Source organism: Rana temporaria, chromosome 1 (assembly GCF_905171775.1).
Source record: "Rana temporaria chromosome 1, aRanTem1.1, whole genome shotgun sequence".
NCBI lineage: Eukaryota > Metazoa > Chordata > Amphibia > Anura > Ranidae > Rana > Rana temporaria.
This window is the reverse complement of record NC_053489.1, coordinates 672,076,841-672,093,664: the sequence shown is the minus strand read 5'-3', so window position 1 is coordinate 672,093,664 and position 16,824 is coordinate 672,076,841. Positions and strand designations below refer to the sequence as shown.

General features: G+C 46.5%; 1 protein-coding gene across 3 annotated transcripts in view; it reads left to right on the top strand.

The window, feature by feature from the left end:
• Positions 1–16,824, top strand: part of CNTFR (ciliary neurotrophic factor receptor) — a 504,096-nt gene that overhangs the window by 176,941 nt on the left and 310,331 nt on the right. The gene's annotated exons all lie outside the window — the stretch shown is intronic.

The following is a 16,824-nucleotide window of genomic DNA, read 5'->3' as shown; positions in this document are numbered from 1 at the left end:
AGGGCCAGATTCACAGTGAGAGTACGCCGGCGTATCTTCTGATACGCCGGCGTACTTTCAAATTTGCTGCGTCGTATCTTTATTTTGAATTCTCAAACAAAGATACGACGGCATTCGGCTAAGATCCGACAGGCGTACGGCTTCATACGCCTTCGGATCTTAGGATGTAATACTTCGGCGCCTGCTGGGTGGAGTTTGCGTCGTTTTCCGCGTCGGGTATGCTAATTAGCTGTTTACGGCGATCCACAAAGCTACACGCGTTCGTTGCATTCTCTTACGTCGGCTTTTCCCGTCGTAAAGTTACGGATGGTATTTCAATGGCTTATATTTAGACTAACCATGTTAAAGTATGGCCGTCGTTCCCGCGTCGAATTTTGGATTTTTTTTTTTTGCGTAAGTCGTCCGGGAATAGGAAAGGACGTAAGGCACGTCGCCGTTCAAAAAATTACGTCGGTGCGACGTCATTTTGCGCAAAGCACAGCGGGAAATTACAAAACGGAGCACGCGCAGTACGTTCGGCGCGGGAACGCGCCTAATTTAAATGATACACTCCCCATTTGAATTAGGCGGGCTTGCGCCGGACGGATTTACGTTACGCCGCCGCCGCAAGTTTACAGACAAGTGCTTTGTGAATCAAGCACTTGCGCTGAAAACTTGCGGCGGTGTAACGTAAATGGGATACGTTACGCCGCCGGAATTCTACGTGAATCTGGCCCATAGTGTATAGTGTAAAGTATTTTTTATTATCATTTATTTATTTCTAAAATAATATATTTTTCTATTGATTTTAAATAAATATATATATTATTTTAAAAACAAATAAAAAAAAAAATATATATTATTTTAGAAATAAATACAAAATGTGTGTGTGTATTTATGTATATATATATATATATATATATATATATATATATATATATATATATATATATATATATATATATATATATATATATATATATATATATATATATATATATATATATTATACTTTTTGGTAATATTTTGTGTATACAGAACGTTATTTTTAATTATTTATTTCTAAAACAATATATTTTTCTATTAATTTTAAATATATATATATATATATATATATATATATATATATATATATATATATATATATATATATATATATATATATATATTTATGTATGTGTATATATATATATATATATATATATATATATATATATATATATATATTTATATTTAAAATTAATAGAAAACTATATTGTTTTAGAAATAAATAATTAAAAATAACATTCTGTATACACAAAATATTACCAAAAAGTATAAAATATATATATATATATATATATATATATATACATAAATACACACACACATTTTGTATTTATTTCTAAAATAATATATATATATATATATTTTTTTTTATTATTATTTATATTTACACATAATTACACACACACATTTTTTAAATGTATTTATTTCTAAAATTATATATAATTTTAGAAATAAATACATTTAAAAAATGTGTGTGTGTATTTATGTGTAATTATATATATATATATATATATATATATATATATATATATATATATATATATATATATATATATATATATGTTATTGTAGAAATAAATACAAAATTTGTGTGTGTATTTATGTTGAAATGGATGGACTATTGTTTTTTTTTCGGCCTTACCAACTATGTAACTACATATAAATAACAAGACTTTTTATTTGTTTTCTGCAGGAAAATAATATGATTGATAATCTATATTCTGTATATTATATTGTATCTTTTTCTTTCTCTCTCTCTCTCTCTATTTTTATTTGTATATTTCCTGCAGAAAACAAATAAAACATGTTGTTATTTATTTATTTTTAAAAATAAATAAATAAAAAAAACACTTTGTTACCTTCGGCGCGCTCACAGCTAGAGCTGGCTCTAATCCACCCGCTTTAAAAATCATATTAAATTATCACGTATGAAAAAAAAAATAAAAAAGAGAAAGAAAGCAAAGCTCCTCATGATTTAATGCCATCCGAGATATTTAGCGACAAGATATTTAATAATTGCATCTGTAAATATCCGTTTAGGAACACTCCGCTATTCCCCGAGCCCGGTGGAAATGCCGCGAGACGTTTAATAGGTTTATACGAAACAAAAAAAATAAATAAAAAAAAATCTGCGTATTCTGTACCGGGAGGAACAACATCGGCGTCTTTAATATTCAGGGAAGTTTATAAGCGCCGTTCCCCTTCAGCCGCTTCAGCAGACGGCTTAATCATTGCGCTGACAGCTGGCATTCAAATAAGATGAAGAAATCTTTTGCAGCGTGTATTGTTCTCAGCCTACAGGTATGAGAGCGCTCCAAAATCCACCGCCGCCACAATCGCAGTTTTTTTGTTTTTTTTTTTGTTTCTTTTTGCTTTTCTCTCATTTGATGCCTAAAGGTGAAAGTAAATAATGAAATATGACGTGCGAGCCGAAGGAGGCTTAAAAAACTATTGAAGTTTAAAGGACGCCTCTGAGTAGGTGGACGAAAAAAAAGTGACATAGAATGCGCGGTCTGTCATTCGCAATAACAAGGCGGTTTTATTTTTTTCTGAGTCACCCCCGTAATTTTAATTTAATTTTTATTTTATTTTATATACTTATAGTGGCAGATCCACAGAGATCTGCACCGGCGCAGCGTATGGGAGATACGCTACGCCGCTGTAACTTACTTTGCCAGACATCGAATCCACAAACTTTTCGCGCCGTAAGTTACGGCGGCGTAGTGTATCTCTGGCGGCGGAATTCAAATCGGTGATTAGGGGGCGTGTTTCATTTAAATGAAGCGCGTCCCCGCGCCGAATGAACAGCGCAGGCGCCGTCCCTAAATTTCCCGCCGTGCATTGTGCTAAATGACGTCGCAAGGACGCCATTTTTTTTAACTTAGACGTGAATTACTATCATCCCGATTCACGGACGACTTGCGCAAAAAAAAAAAAAAAAATTCAAAATAAACGAGGGAACGACGGCCATACTTAACATGGCAAGTCTAACTATACACCGCAAAACAGCAGCTTTAACTATACGCCGGAAAAAGCCGACTAGAGACGACGTAAGAGAATGCAACGGCCGCGCGTACGTTCGTGGATCTTTGGAAAAAGCTAACTTGCATACCCGACGCGGAAAACGACGCAAACTCCACCCAGCGGACACCGAAGTATTGCATCTAAGATCCGAAGCCGTACGCCTGTCGTATCAAACCCAGATGCCGTCGTATCTTGGTTTGAGGATTCAAACTAAAGATACGACGCGGGAAATTTGAAAGTACGCCGGAGTATCAGTAGATACTCCGGCGTACTCTCACTGTGGATCTGGCCCAATATTTTTGACTTTTTGCTATAATAAATATCACATTTAAAAAAAAAAAAAAAATGTTCTCAGTTTAGGCCAATATGTATTCTTCTACATATTTTTGGTAAAAAAAAATCGCAATAAGCGTATGGTGACTGGTTACCTACAAAATAGGGGACAAAATTATATATTTTTTTTATATATATTTTTTTTATTTTTATTTTTTTACTAGTAATGGCGGCGATCTGCGATTTTTTTATTGGGACTGCGACATTATGGCGGACTCATCGGACACTTTTGACACATTTTTGGGACCATTGTCATTTATATGCAGTGAACAGTGCTATATTAATGCACTGATTACTGTATAAATGTGACTGGCAGGGAAGGGGTTAACACTACAGTGATTCTAACTGTAGGGGGAGGGGACTGACTGGGGAGGTGACCGATCTGTGTCCCTATGTACAAGGGACACAGCATCTGTCTCCTCTCCCTGACAGGATGTGGATCTCTGTGTTTACACACAGAGATCCACGGTCCTGCTCAGTTACTGGGCAATCGCGGGTGCCCGGCGGCCATCGCGGCCGCCGGCCACACGCATCGTGTTTCCAGTAACGCAGCGGTGTGCGCGCGCCGCCTAGCGGCTTTAAAAGACAAGGGGGCAGATCCACAAAGATCTGCCCCGGCGCATCGTATCCGAGATACGCTATGCCGCCGTACCTTACCTGGCTTTAAATCGAATCCATAAAGAATTTGCGCCGTAAGTTATGGCGGCGTAGTGTATCTCAAGCGGCGTAACGGCACGGAATTCAAATCCATGAATACAAGGACGTCATTTTTTTTAACATAGACTTGAATTACGTCCAACCCGATTCACGGACGACTTACACACACAAAAAAAAAAATTCAAAATAAACGCGGGAACGACGGCCGTACTTAACATGGCAAGTCTATCTATACGCCGCAAAACACCAGCTTTAACTATATGCCGGAAAAAGGCGACTAGAGACGACGTAAGAGAATGCGACGGCCGCGCGTACGTTCGTGGATCGTCGGAAATAGCTAATTTGCATACTCTACGCGGAAAACGACGAGAACTCCACCCAGCGGACGCCGAAGTATTGCATCTAAGATCCGAAGGGGTACGAAGCCATACACCTGTCGGATCGAACCCAGATGCCGTCGTATCTTGGTTTGAGGATTCAAACTAAAGATACGACGCGGGAAATTTGAAAGTACGCCGGCGTATCAGTAGATACGCCGGCGTACTCGCTCTGTGGATCTGCCCCACTGTATATACTGTAGCTGGTTGCTAAGGAGTGGGTCGGGAAGTTAGCAGCCGCGTCCTTAGCAACCGATGAGTCATCAGCTGTCAGCTGAATATAAAAAATAAAAAAAAAGAATCGCTGACAATTCGGAAAAAGAAATGGCTTTCCCTTCGGGTCTGGTATGAATTTGAAGGGGAACCCCCACACCAAAAAAAAAAAGTTGTGGCCCCCCCCCCCCCCAAATCCATGCCAGACCCTTATCCAGGCATGCAGCCCAGCAGGTCAGGAAAGGTAGGCGACAAACAAGTCCCCCCCTAACCATACCAGGCCACATGCCCTCAACATAGGAGGGTGGGTGTTCTGTGCCCCCACCCCAAAGCACCTTGTCCCCATGTTGATGGGGGCAAGGGACTTTTTCCGACAATGCTGGTGGTTGTTGGGGTCTGCAGGCGGGGGTTTATTGGAATCTGGAAGCCCCCTTTAACAAGCGGGCCCCCAGATCTCCCCCGTGTGAATAAGTATTGGGTATGTTGTACCCCTACCCATTCACTAAAAAAAAAGTGTCAAAAAGTAAACCACAAGAGGGGTGCTTTGGGGCGGAGGGGGACCAACAGAAAGCTCTATCTGCATAAAATAAAAAAAAACGATACAAATTTAATATGAGTACAGTGTTGCATTACGGCGCAATTGTCATTCAAAGTGTGACCGTGCTGAAAGATTGGCCTGCGGAAGGGAGGGGGTAAAAGTGTCCAGTATTGAGTGGGGTTAAGGAAAGCCTTTGTATTTCTGTCTGTGTTGGAGATTTCCCCGGGGTTATGATTGAGAGATTTGTCCTCACTTCCTGTCCTGGTGACAACATTTTTGCCAGACAGGAAGTGAGGACACATCTCTCTATTGGAACCCCCGGATAGCAGTAAAAACCCAGAAAAGGTCCTAACTCCTCCCCATTTTACCCTAAAAATGTTTTTTTTTTTAACATTTTGGGGTGGACTTATCCTTTAAATTTGTAGAAAACAAGCAGAGGACTATAATAAGCCCCTTTTAGTTTTCCGTCCGAGAGAGAAAAAAATCATTGGCGGCTTTTTGGAAATAAAACAAAACCCACAATCAATTTTTGGGCTCCCTCTCATCCACTGGTGAGGGGCGCTCCTGGTGTCTGGAGGGGGTAGGGCACTCCTGGTGTCTCAGGGGGGTGGTCCTGGTGTCTGGGGGGCGCTCTTGGTGTGTCACGGGGGGCCTCTACTAGTGTCTCACGGGGGGTGCTCCTGGTGTCTCGAAGGAAGGGAGCTGCTGGTGTCTCTGTGGGGGCGCTCCTAGCGTCTCGGGGGACACTCTTGGTGTCTCAGGGGGGGCACTACTGGTGTCTCGGGGGGGCGCTCCTGGTGTCTCAGGGGGGCATTCCTGGTGTCTCAGGGGAGCACTACTGGTGTCTGGAGGGCACTTCTGGTGTCTCAGGAGGGCGCTACTGGTGTCTGGAGGGGCGCTTCAGAGTCTCAGCGGGGCGCTCCTGGTGTGTCACAGGGGGCCTCTCCTAGTGTCTCGAAAGAAGGGTGCTGCTGGTGTCTCTGTGAGGGCGCTCCTAGTGTCTCAGGGGGCACTACTGGTGTCTCGGGGGGGGGGGGGTGCTCCTGGTGTCTCAGGGGAGCACTACTGGTGTCTGGAGGGCACTTCTGGTGTCTCAGGAGGGCGCTACTGGTGTCTGGAGGGGTGCTTCTAGTGTCTCAGCGGGGCGCTCCTGGTTTGTCACAGGGGGCCTCTCCTAGTGTCTCGAAGGAAGGGTGCTGCTGGTGTCTCTGTGAGGGCGCTCCTAGTGTCTCAGGGGGGGGCACTCTTGGTGTCTTAGGGGGCACTACTGGTGTCTTGGGGAGGGGGCGCTCCTGGCGTCTCAGGGGGGCATTTCTGGTGTCTCAGGGGAGCACTACTGGTGTCTGGAGGGCACTTCTGGTGTTTCAGGAGGGCGCTACTGGTGTCTGGAGGGGGGCTTCTAGAGTCTCAGCGGGGCGCTCCTGGTGTCTTGGGGGCACTCCTGGTGTCTCAGGTGGCGCATCGCACCTGTGGAATGCTTGTGCCTGACCGGTAATGGATGTCAGAGGGGTCACGGCAAACATGCGTAAAGACATTCCATTCTCTCATCGCTCTGTGATGTCAGACGGCGCCCTTTCTTTTGCTGAGCTCAGGGGCACACTTGAGTTGGAGTGACAGGAACATGACGGCTGACAGCTCTGACGTGTTTGGGGGGGGGACTCTGGAATGCGGAGCGCGAGCCCGGCCGTGTCAGGGACCTGTAGTAGCAGCTAAGAATAGACCCCCCCTCCACTCCCACTCCTCGCGGTCACATATTTTCTGCGACTAGGCTTGCCATTCGCTGGCCAGGAGTAAGCCGTACAAAATCATAATGATAATGAGAATACCAGTCCGAAAAGTGAAAGAAGGATAAAGGTAACTACGCGGCGCAGTGGCTGGGCGGGTTACAAGTAGACATGTGCACTGCCGAAAAATATGTTCGTTTTCGTTTCATTTGTTTTTTTGTTTTTGTTTTTCGGGTCATTTGTTATGATCGCAATTCGTAAATTCGTAAGTCTAAAAGAAATTAGTAAATTTGAAAATTCGTAAATCCAAAAATAAGAAAGAAAATTTGAAAATAACTAACTAATAATAACTAACTATTAAATTATTAGCCAGATTCAGAGAGGGTTACGCCGGCGTATCAGTAGATACGCCGTCGTAACTCTGAATCTGCGCCGTCGTACATTTAAGTGTATTAAGTGTGTTTAAGCGGGCGCCGTCGTATCTTAGCTGACTAATTACGCCGGCCACTAGGGGCGTGTACGCTGATTTACGCCTAAAATGCGTAAATCAGCGAGATACGCCTATTCATTCGAACGTACACTTGCCCGTCGCAATTATTTACATACGCCGGCGTAAAGATAAAGCTGCTCTCTAGGTGGCGCAGCCCATGCAAAGTATGGACGTCGGAACAGGCGTATCTTTTTACGTCGTTTGCGTAAGTCGTACGCGAATAGGGCTGTGTGTAAGTTACGTTCACGTCGTAGGCAGTGTTCGACGTATCTTAGGCATTCTATCCGACGCATGCGCACTGGGATACGTCCACAGACGGCGCATGCGCCGTACGTTCAAAACGTCAATTACGTGGGGTCATGCTTTATTAACATAAAACACGCCCACCTCTTCCCAATTTAAATTAGGCGCGCTCACGCCGGCACATTTACGCTACGCCGCCGTAACTTAGGACGCAAGTGCTTTGTGAATACAGCACTTGCCTCTCTAACTTACGGCGGCATAGCGTAAATACGATACGCTACGCCAGCTCATACATACGCCGCCCTACGTGAATCTGGCTATATATGTATTGGAATTGAAATTGAAATTAATAATAAATAATAATAATAATAATAATAAAAAGGTTTTATTATTATTATTGTTATTATTATTATTATTATTAATTTGTTATGTTCCATTTGTTTAGATGCGGGATTCCTTATTTCGGATAATTCGTAACTTCGGATAAATTCGTATTCGTTACGTTCACTAACAGCCAAATTTGAAAGGAAATTCCAATACTTTATAATTTAATAGTTAGTTATTATTAATTAGTTATTCTTTCAAATTAATTTTCAGATTTTCTTTCTTATTTTTGGATTTTCAAATTTACAAATTTTTTAATTTCAAAATTCCAATACCTATAATTTAATAGTTATTATTAGTTTGTTATTCTTTCAGATTTTCTAATTATTCTTTTTTTTAATCACTTTTAATTCTGTAAACATCCCTTGTAATAGGAACACTGGGCCAGATCCACAGAAGAAGTACGCCGGCGTATCTACTGATACGCCGGCGTACTTTCAAATTTCCCGCGTCGTATCGTTGTTTTGAATCCTCAAACCAAGATACGACGGCTTCTGGGTTTGATCCGACAGGTGTACGTCTTCGTACGCCTTCGGATCTAAGATGCAATTCTTCGGCGTCCGCTGGGTGGCGTTTTCCGCGTTGGGTATGCAAATTAGCGATTTATGACGATCCGCGAACATACGCGCGGCCGTCGCATTTTCTAACGTCGTCTGTAGTCGGCTTTTTCCGGCGTATAGTTAAAGCTGGTATTTTGTGGCGTATAGATAGAATTGCCATGTTAAGTATGGCCGTCGGTCCCGCGTCGAAATTTGATTTTTTTTTTGCGTAAGTCGTCCGTGAATAGGGATGGATGTAACTCACGTCTAAGTTAAAAAAATGACCTCCTAGCGACGTCATTTAGCGCAATGCACGGCCGGAAATTTCGGGACGACGCATGCGCAGTTCATTCGGCGCGGGGACGCGCTTCATTCAAATGAAACCCGCCCCCAACCCGCCCAATTTCAAATCCGCCGCCAGAAATACACTACGCCGCCGTAACTTAAGGCGCGAACTCGCTGAGGATTCGAATATACGCCAGGTAAGGTACGGCGGCGTAGTGTATCTCTGATACGCTACGCCGATGCAATTGTATGTGGATCTGGCCCAGTGTGTGACAGGTCCTCTTTATGGAGAGATGTGGGGGCTCTATAAGACCCCCACATCTCTCCTCCAGTCTGGAAAGGCCAAGATGCATTGCTTACATCGGCCGACCCGGACGTGACGTCATAACGTCGCACTCGGGCCACCGAGGGTCATAGGGATGACTGGGGACCGGTCATCTCTATGATCAACTTCTGGCGGCTACTGATTCCTTCTTTGGCTCGCCGATTGCACGGGCGAGCCTGGAGAAGCACCAAAGGGTGGCGTGAGGGGGCCGGGGGGGTGGGTGACTATTTAAAAAAAAAAAAGATTCTAAACGTAAACGCGGCATGTAAACGTGGCAAAACGGACGTTTTTAAACATTGGTTACTATTAGGTAGATTCACAAAGAGTTAGGCCGGCTTATCAGTAGATACGCCGACCTAACTCTGAATCTACGCCGGCGTTTGTTTAAGCGTATGCTCAAACAGAGATACGCTTAAACAAAGCGAAGATAGGCCGACTTGCGCCGTTCTATCTTAGCTTGCAATGTTTCTGATGGCCGCTAGGTGGCGCTTCCATTGCGGCCGGCGTACATTATGTAAATGAGGGGATACGCTGATTCACGAACGTACGCCAGGCCTACGCCATCGAATTACGTCGTTTCTGTAAGGCCTTAGGCGGCCTAAAGTTATTCCACCTATGAGGTGGAATAACAATGTTAAAGTATGGCCGCCGTTCCCGCCGCAAGGTTCGAAATTTTTGCGTAAGTCGTCCGCGAATCGGGAGTTACGTCGTTTACGTCCACGTTGAAATCAATAGGCCCGTACGGCGTACTTAGCCGCAATGCGCACTGGGAAATGTAGTCGCCCGGCGCATGCGCAGTAGCCAAAAAAACGTCAAAAAACGTGAGGTCAAGCCTCATTTCCATACAACACGCCCCCCTCCAAGCAATTTGAATTAGGCGCCCTTACGCCCGCTCGTTTTAGGCTACGCCGCCGTAGATTAGCAGGTAAGTAGATTGTAATTCACTACTAGCCTAACTAATTTACGGCGGCGTAGCCTAAACAGGCTAGGCTAGGCCGCCCTAAAGTTAGGCCATTGTATGTGAATCTACCTATATCTGTCTAGTTCACTCGTTAAGGAGAGGTTTTAAAACCTCACGTGTACATTAAGCCTTAGTGGGGGCCCCAGGCTCCTGCCCAGTTTGCCTTGTGGATGATCCGGCTCTGGAGTACTATTATCACCGGTGTATGTTGTCAGGCTGCCAGGCAGTCATTAGATGACACAGCTGGTGCGGCTGCACTCAGGACAGCGATCCATGGCGGTGCAGAGAGGAGCGCAGGTGTGAGAGGGCGACCTTCTCCCGCGGGCGCCCACTCCGCGCTTTATTGAATGTACTGTACATGGCTGCACAATGACCGGGGCACTCAGCCATCTGCCACCATCCCATAATAACATCCAGAGAGGAACACCGACACACAGAGAACTAGTCTGAGGATGGAGAATGTTCTCCGGGAGACATCCCAGCTGTGCCGGCATCAGGCAGAACACTCCATTCCTGTATGTGTATCTCTGGGTAGATATAGAGAGATAGTGAAAGAGATATATATGGGATAGATAGATAGAATGATATAAATACTGGGCCGGATTCAAAGAGATTTGCGCATTTATTACGGAGGCGCAGGGCAACGATTTTGCCCTGCGCCCCCGCAATTTTTTTGTGCTGCCCTCGATTCACGGAGCATAAGCTCCGTAAATTGCGCGGGCGTGCCGGCAAAATTCCCGGCGCAAGAGCACGCAATTTAAATGATCCCGTAGGGGGCGGGAATCATTTAAATTAGGCGCGTTCCCGCGCCGAGCGTAGAGCGCATGCTCCCTCGGGAAAGTAATGATTCCGCGGGAGATGGAGGTCAGGGTGTACATGGGGCAGATATGGTTTCCTGTTATTATTTACTTCTATATCCTCCATTGTACTGATCTGCAAAGTATAGAGAGTGTGCAGCATAAGAAGAGTGACTTGTGAGGTGGGCGATTGGCGATCTGGGGTAGGATTGGCGGAGTGGTGGGTGCTCTGGGATAGGAGTGGTGGGTGCTCTGGGGTAGGATTGGCGGAGTGGTGGGTGCTCTGGGGTAGGATTGGCAGAGTGGTGGGTGCTCTGGGGTAGGATTGGCGGAGTGGTGGGTGACCTGGGGTAGGATTGGCGCAGTGGTGGGTGCTCTGGGGTAGGATTGGCGGAGTGGTGGGTGCTCTGGGGTAGGATTGGCGCAGTGGTGGGTGACCTGGGGTAGGATTGGCGCAGTGGTGGGTGCTCTGGGGTAGGATTGGCGCAGTGGTGGGTGCTCTGGGGTAGGATTGGCGGAGTGCTGAGTGCTCTGTGGTAGGATTGGCGCAGTGGTGGGTGACCTGGGGTAGGATTGGCGGAGTGGTGGGTGCTCTGGGGTAGGATTGGTGGAGTGGTGGGTGACCTGGGGTAGGATTGGCGCAGTGGTGGGTGACCTGGGCTAGGATTGGCGGAGTGGTGGGTGCTCTGGGGTAGGATTGGGGCGGTGGTGGGGTCTCTGGGGTAGGATTGGCGGAGTGGTGGGTGCTCTGGGGTAGGATTGGTGGAGTGGTGGGTGACCTGGGGTAGGATTGGCGGAGTGGTGGGTGACCTGGGGTAGGATTGGGGGAGTGGTGGGTGCTCTGGGGTAGGATTGGGGCGGTGGTGGGGTCTCTGGGGTAGGATTGGCGGAGTGGTGGGTGCTCTGGGGTAGGATTGGTGGAGTGGTGGGTGACCTGGGGTAGGATTGGCGGAGTGGTGGGTGACCTGGGGTAGGATTGGGGGAGTGGTGGGTGCTCTGGGGTAGGATTGGTGGAGTGGTGGGTGACCTGGGGTAGGATTGGCGGAGTGGTGGGTGTCCTGGGGTAGGATTGGCGGAGTGGTGGGTGCTCTGGGGTAGGATTGGCGCAGTGGTGGGTGCTCTGGGGTAGGATTGGCGCAGTGGTGGGTGCTCTGGGGTAGGATTGGCGCAGTGGTGGGTGCTCTGGGGTAGGATTGGCGGAGTGGTGGGTGCTCTGGGGTAGGATTGGGGCGGTGGTGGGTGCTCTGGGGTAGGATTGGCGGAGTGGTGGACGCTCTGGGGTAGGATTGGCGCAGTGGTGGGTGCTCTGGGGTAGGATTGGCGCAGTGGTGGGTGCTCTGGGGTAGGATTGGCGCAGTGGTGCCTGCAGTGGGAGGATTGCCTCATCTTCTGATCTCTCTCCTCCGGAGATTGATTCCCCCCTCGGAGAGAGAACATTGCCAGTCAGCCCACACGTCCTGCGGGTGATCGGAGTGTATAGAGGAGTTCCAGGGAGGTCTGAGGGATCGTAACTTAGAGTGATCCGTTATAAATCAGATTTAGTGGATTTTTTATGTTTTATTGGAATTCTGTTCAGAGCAATCAATAATAAATGTAGAATCCGAATAACAGAGGTCATAAACCGCTCCAGACAAACAAAACATTCATAAAGAACGCAAATAAAACCGCACAAATAATACGCAACGCACATTTATTAAATTCCTCGCATGGCTCTGACATATACCGCAGCGCTGTACAGAGAACACTGAGCCAGTCACATCAGTCTCTGCACCAGAGGAGCTTACACTCTAATACACACTGGCCCGGATTCAGAGAGCAATTGCGCCTGCGTAACCATAGTTACGCAGCGCAATTGCTTACTTGCGCCGGCGTAACGAATGCTCCTGATTCAGGAACCTCGTTACGCCGACGGCAGCCTAAGATATGCGTGGCATAAGGCTCTTATGCCCGCATATCTTAGGCTGCATTCTTGCGATGGCCGCTAGGTGGCGTTCCCGTTGTGCTCAGCGTATAGTATGCAAATTGCATACTAACTCCGATTCACAACGTTACGCGAGCCCTGCGTACGCAGTTTACGTCGTTTGCGTACGGCGGTTTTCGCGTAAGGCTGCCCCTGCTATTAGCAGGGGCAGCCAATGTTACGTATACCCGTCGTTCCCGCATTGCGAAATTTGAACTTTACGTAGTTTGCGTAAGTGAATCGTGAATGGCGCCGGACGCCATTCACGTTCACTTTTGAAGCAAATGACGTCCTTGCGACGTCATTTGCCGCAATGCACGTCGGGAAAGTTTCCCGACAGAGCATGCGCTCTACGATCGGCGCGGGAACGCGCCTAATTTAAATGATTCCCGCCCCCTACGGGATCATTTAAATTGCGCGCGCTTACGCCGGGCATTTTGCCGGAGCGCCCACGCAATTTACGGAGCTACTGCTCCGTGAATCGCGGGTAGCGCAGAAAATTTGTGGGGGCGCAGGGCAAAAACGTTGCCCTGCGCCTCCGTAAAAACTGCGCAAAGGTACCTGAATCTACCCCACTATTTTGGGGGGGTCTCTACCAGCTTTGCACATCTATAGAGGGACATTTCTGCCCATTCTTCTTCTTTGTAAAATATCTCACGCTCTGTCAGATTGGATGGAGAGCGTCTGTGATCAGCAATTTTCAAGTCTTGCTACAGATTCTCAATGGGATTTAGGTCTGGACTGTGACTGGGCCATTCTAACACATGAATAGACTTTGATCCAAACCTTCCATTGTAGCTCTGGCTGTATGTTTAGGGTCGTTGTCCTGCTGGAAGGTGAACCTCCGCCCCAGTCTCAAGTCTTTTGCAGACTCTAAGGCCCCGTACACACGACAGAGTTTCTCGGCAGAATTCACCGAGAAACTCGGTCAAAACCCGGATTCTGCCGAGAAACTCTGTCGTCTGTACAGTTTTGGCTCGATGGAGCCGCCGAGGAGCTCGACGAGAAAATAGAGAACATGTTCTCTATTTTCTCGTTGTTCTATGGGAGAAGGCGGCCCGCCGAGCTCCTCGGCGGCTTCATCCCAGAACTCGACGAGGAACTCGACGTGCTTGGCACGTCGAGTTCCTCGGCCGTGTGTACGGGGCCTAACTGGTTTTCTTCTAAGATTGTCCTGTATTTGGCTCCATCCATCTTCCCATCAACTCTGATCAGCTTCCCCGTCCCTGCTGAAGAAAAGCATCCCCACCACATGATGCTGCCACCACCATGTTTCACAGTGGGGATGGTGAGTTCAGGGTGATGTGCGGTGTTAGTTTTGAGGCTCTGTCGCACTTGCGGAGGTTTAGATGGATACTTTGGGCTAGATTCAGTAAAGAATTACGCCGGCGTATCCATAGATACGCCGCGTAAATTCAAAGCTGCGCCAGCGTATCTACTTTCTGTATTCAGAATGCAAGATACGCCGACATTAGCCTAAGATCCGACTGGCGTAATTCTCTTACGCCGTCGTATCTTAGGGTGCATTCTCACGCTGGCTGCTAGGTGGCGCTCCCGTTGTTTTTGGCGTAGAGTATGCAAATTACCTAGATACGCCAATTCACAAACGTACGTGCGCCCGGCGCAATTTATTTACGTAGTTTACGTTAGGCTTGTTCGGCGTAAGGTTGCTCCTGCTATTAGGTGGCGCAGCCAATGTTAAGTATGGACGTCGTTCCCGCTTCGAAATTTGAATTTTTTACGTCGTTTGCGTAAGTCATTCGCGAATAGGGCTGGACGTAATTTACGTTCACGTCGAAACCAATACGTCGTTGCGGCGTACTCGGGAGCAATGCACACTGGGATATGTACACGGACGGCGCATGCGCCGTTCGTAGAAAACGTCAATCACGTCAGGTCATCATCTATTTACATAAACCACGCCCCCCCCTTCCACATTTGAATTCTGTGCGCTTACGCCAGCCCCATTTACGCTACGCCGCCGCAACTTACGGAGCAAGTGCTTTGTGAATACTGCACTTGCTCCTGTAAGTTGCGGCGGCGTAGCGTAAATATGATACGCTGCGCCGCCGTAAGCTAAAGCGCAGCTACGTGAATCTACCCCTTTGTTTCAGGATGTGCTGATCCTTTGTACAAAAAGGGAGGAGTAATGAACTTTGTATGGTTGTCGGCACTCTATAAATCTTGTGTAACTTTAATAGGATAATAATCACTGTGGGCGGGGCTCATTAATATCCTAGGAACCAGACTTGGGGGGGGGGGTGTGGTCACGTAGGTGACGCAGTGAGCAGAAGAGCTGCCTTAGGCTAGATTCATATGCCTGCGTTTCAGGAATGCATGCAAAATTGTGCGCTTTCCCGACACGCGATCCCGGAGAAACGCATTGCCATTTAACAGATGTGCGCCGGTGCCATTATGGACTCATGCACGCTGGATCCCCCCCCCCCCCCCCTGACACCTTTGTTCAAGGGTTGGAAAAACAGCGTTTAAAAAAAAAGTGCCTAAAGCCGCATTTTGCGAATGCATTTACGTGCATCAAGTGTTTGGGCTTTCATTAATTTCTATTGGCCAGATTATTAATTCAATCTGGCCATTGGGATGAAGGAACGCTCAAGCGCTAAACGCACCTAAACGTGCAAGTGATGTTTTTTTTTTTGCCTTTAAACACCATTCACATTTGGCGATTTAGAATCAAGGGCTGAATCGGAAATTTAGAATCAATGGTGGAATCGGCAATTTAACCACTTAAATTGCTGCCCAAAGACCAGAGCACTTTTGCGATTCGGCACTGCGTCGCTTTAACTGACAATTGCGCGGTCGTGCGACGTGGCTCCCAAACAAAATTGGCGTCCTTTTTTCCCCACAAATAGAGCTTTCTTTTGGTGGTATCTGATCACCTCTGCGGTTTTTAGTTTTTGCGCTATAAACAAAAATAGAGCGACAATTTTGAAAAAAAATAATATTTTTTACTTTTTGCTATAATAAATACTCCCAAAAATATATATAAAAATAATTTTTTTCCTCAGTTTAGGCCGATACGTATTCTTCTACCTATTTTTGGTAAAAAAAAATCGCAATAAGCATTTATTGATTGGTTTGCGCAAAAGTTATAGCGTTTACAAAATAGGGGATATTTTTATGGCATTTTTATTAATATTTTTTTTACTAGTAATGGCGGCGATCAGCGTTTTTTTTTTTTTTGGTACTGCGACATTATGACGGACACTTCGGACACTTTTGACACGTTTTTGGGACCATTGGCATTTTTATAGCGATCAGTGCCAATTCATTGGTAACGGCACCCGAACACATGGCAAGCGGACAACGCACTTTCGCGGCAAACCACATCTCCTGAAGCTTGTCACCCAAAAAATGGAGCAGGAGCTTCTTTTTGGGGGGCGACAAGCTTCACGTGACGCTGTTTGCCGCGCAAATTTTTTTTTCCGTTAAAATCGCTTGACAATTGCGGCAGACACATTATCGCAAACAATTGTGCGACAATCCCGGGAAAAAAACACACTGCGTTTTGGCGCCATTCAAAATAAATTACGCAAAAAATGAGCGTGCTGCGTTTTGCCAGCATTGCAGTGCGGTTTGGAAATTGCGACGATTCCCACCAGATGTGAACAGGGGGCTTAGGAAACGCGTAGGCGTGAACGCAGCCTCAGTGTTTTTGCGCTCCTTAATAAAACATGCATAAAAACGCACGTTGGGCTTTCGGCGCCATTCATTGGTAACGGCACCCGAATACGTGGCAAGCGGACAACGCACTTTCGCAAACAATTGCGCGACAACCGCGGCAAACCACATCTCCTGAAGCTTGTCACCCAAAAAGTGTAGCAGGAGCTTCTTTTTGGGGGGCGACAAGCTTCACGTGATGCGGTTTGCCGCGCGAAAAAAAATTGTGTTAAAATCGCTTGACAATTGCGGCAGTGACATGTTTTGAG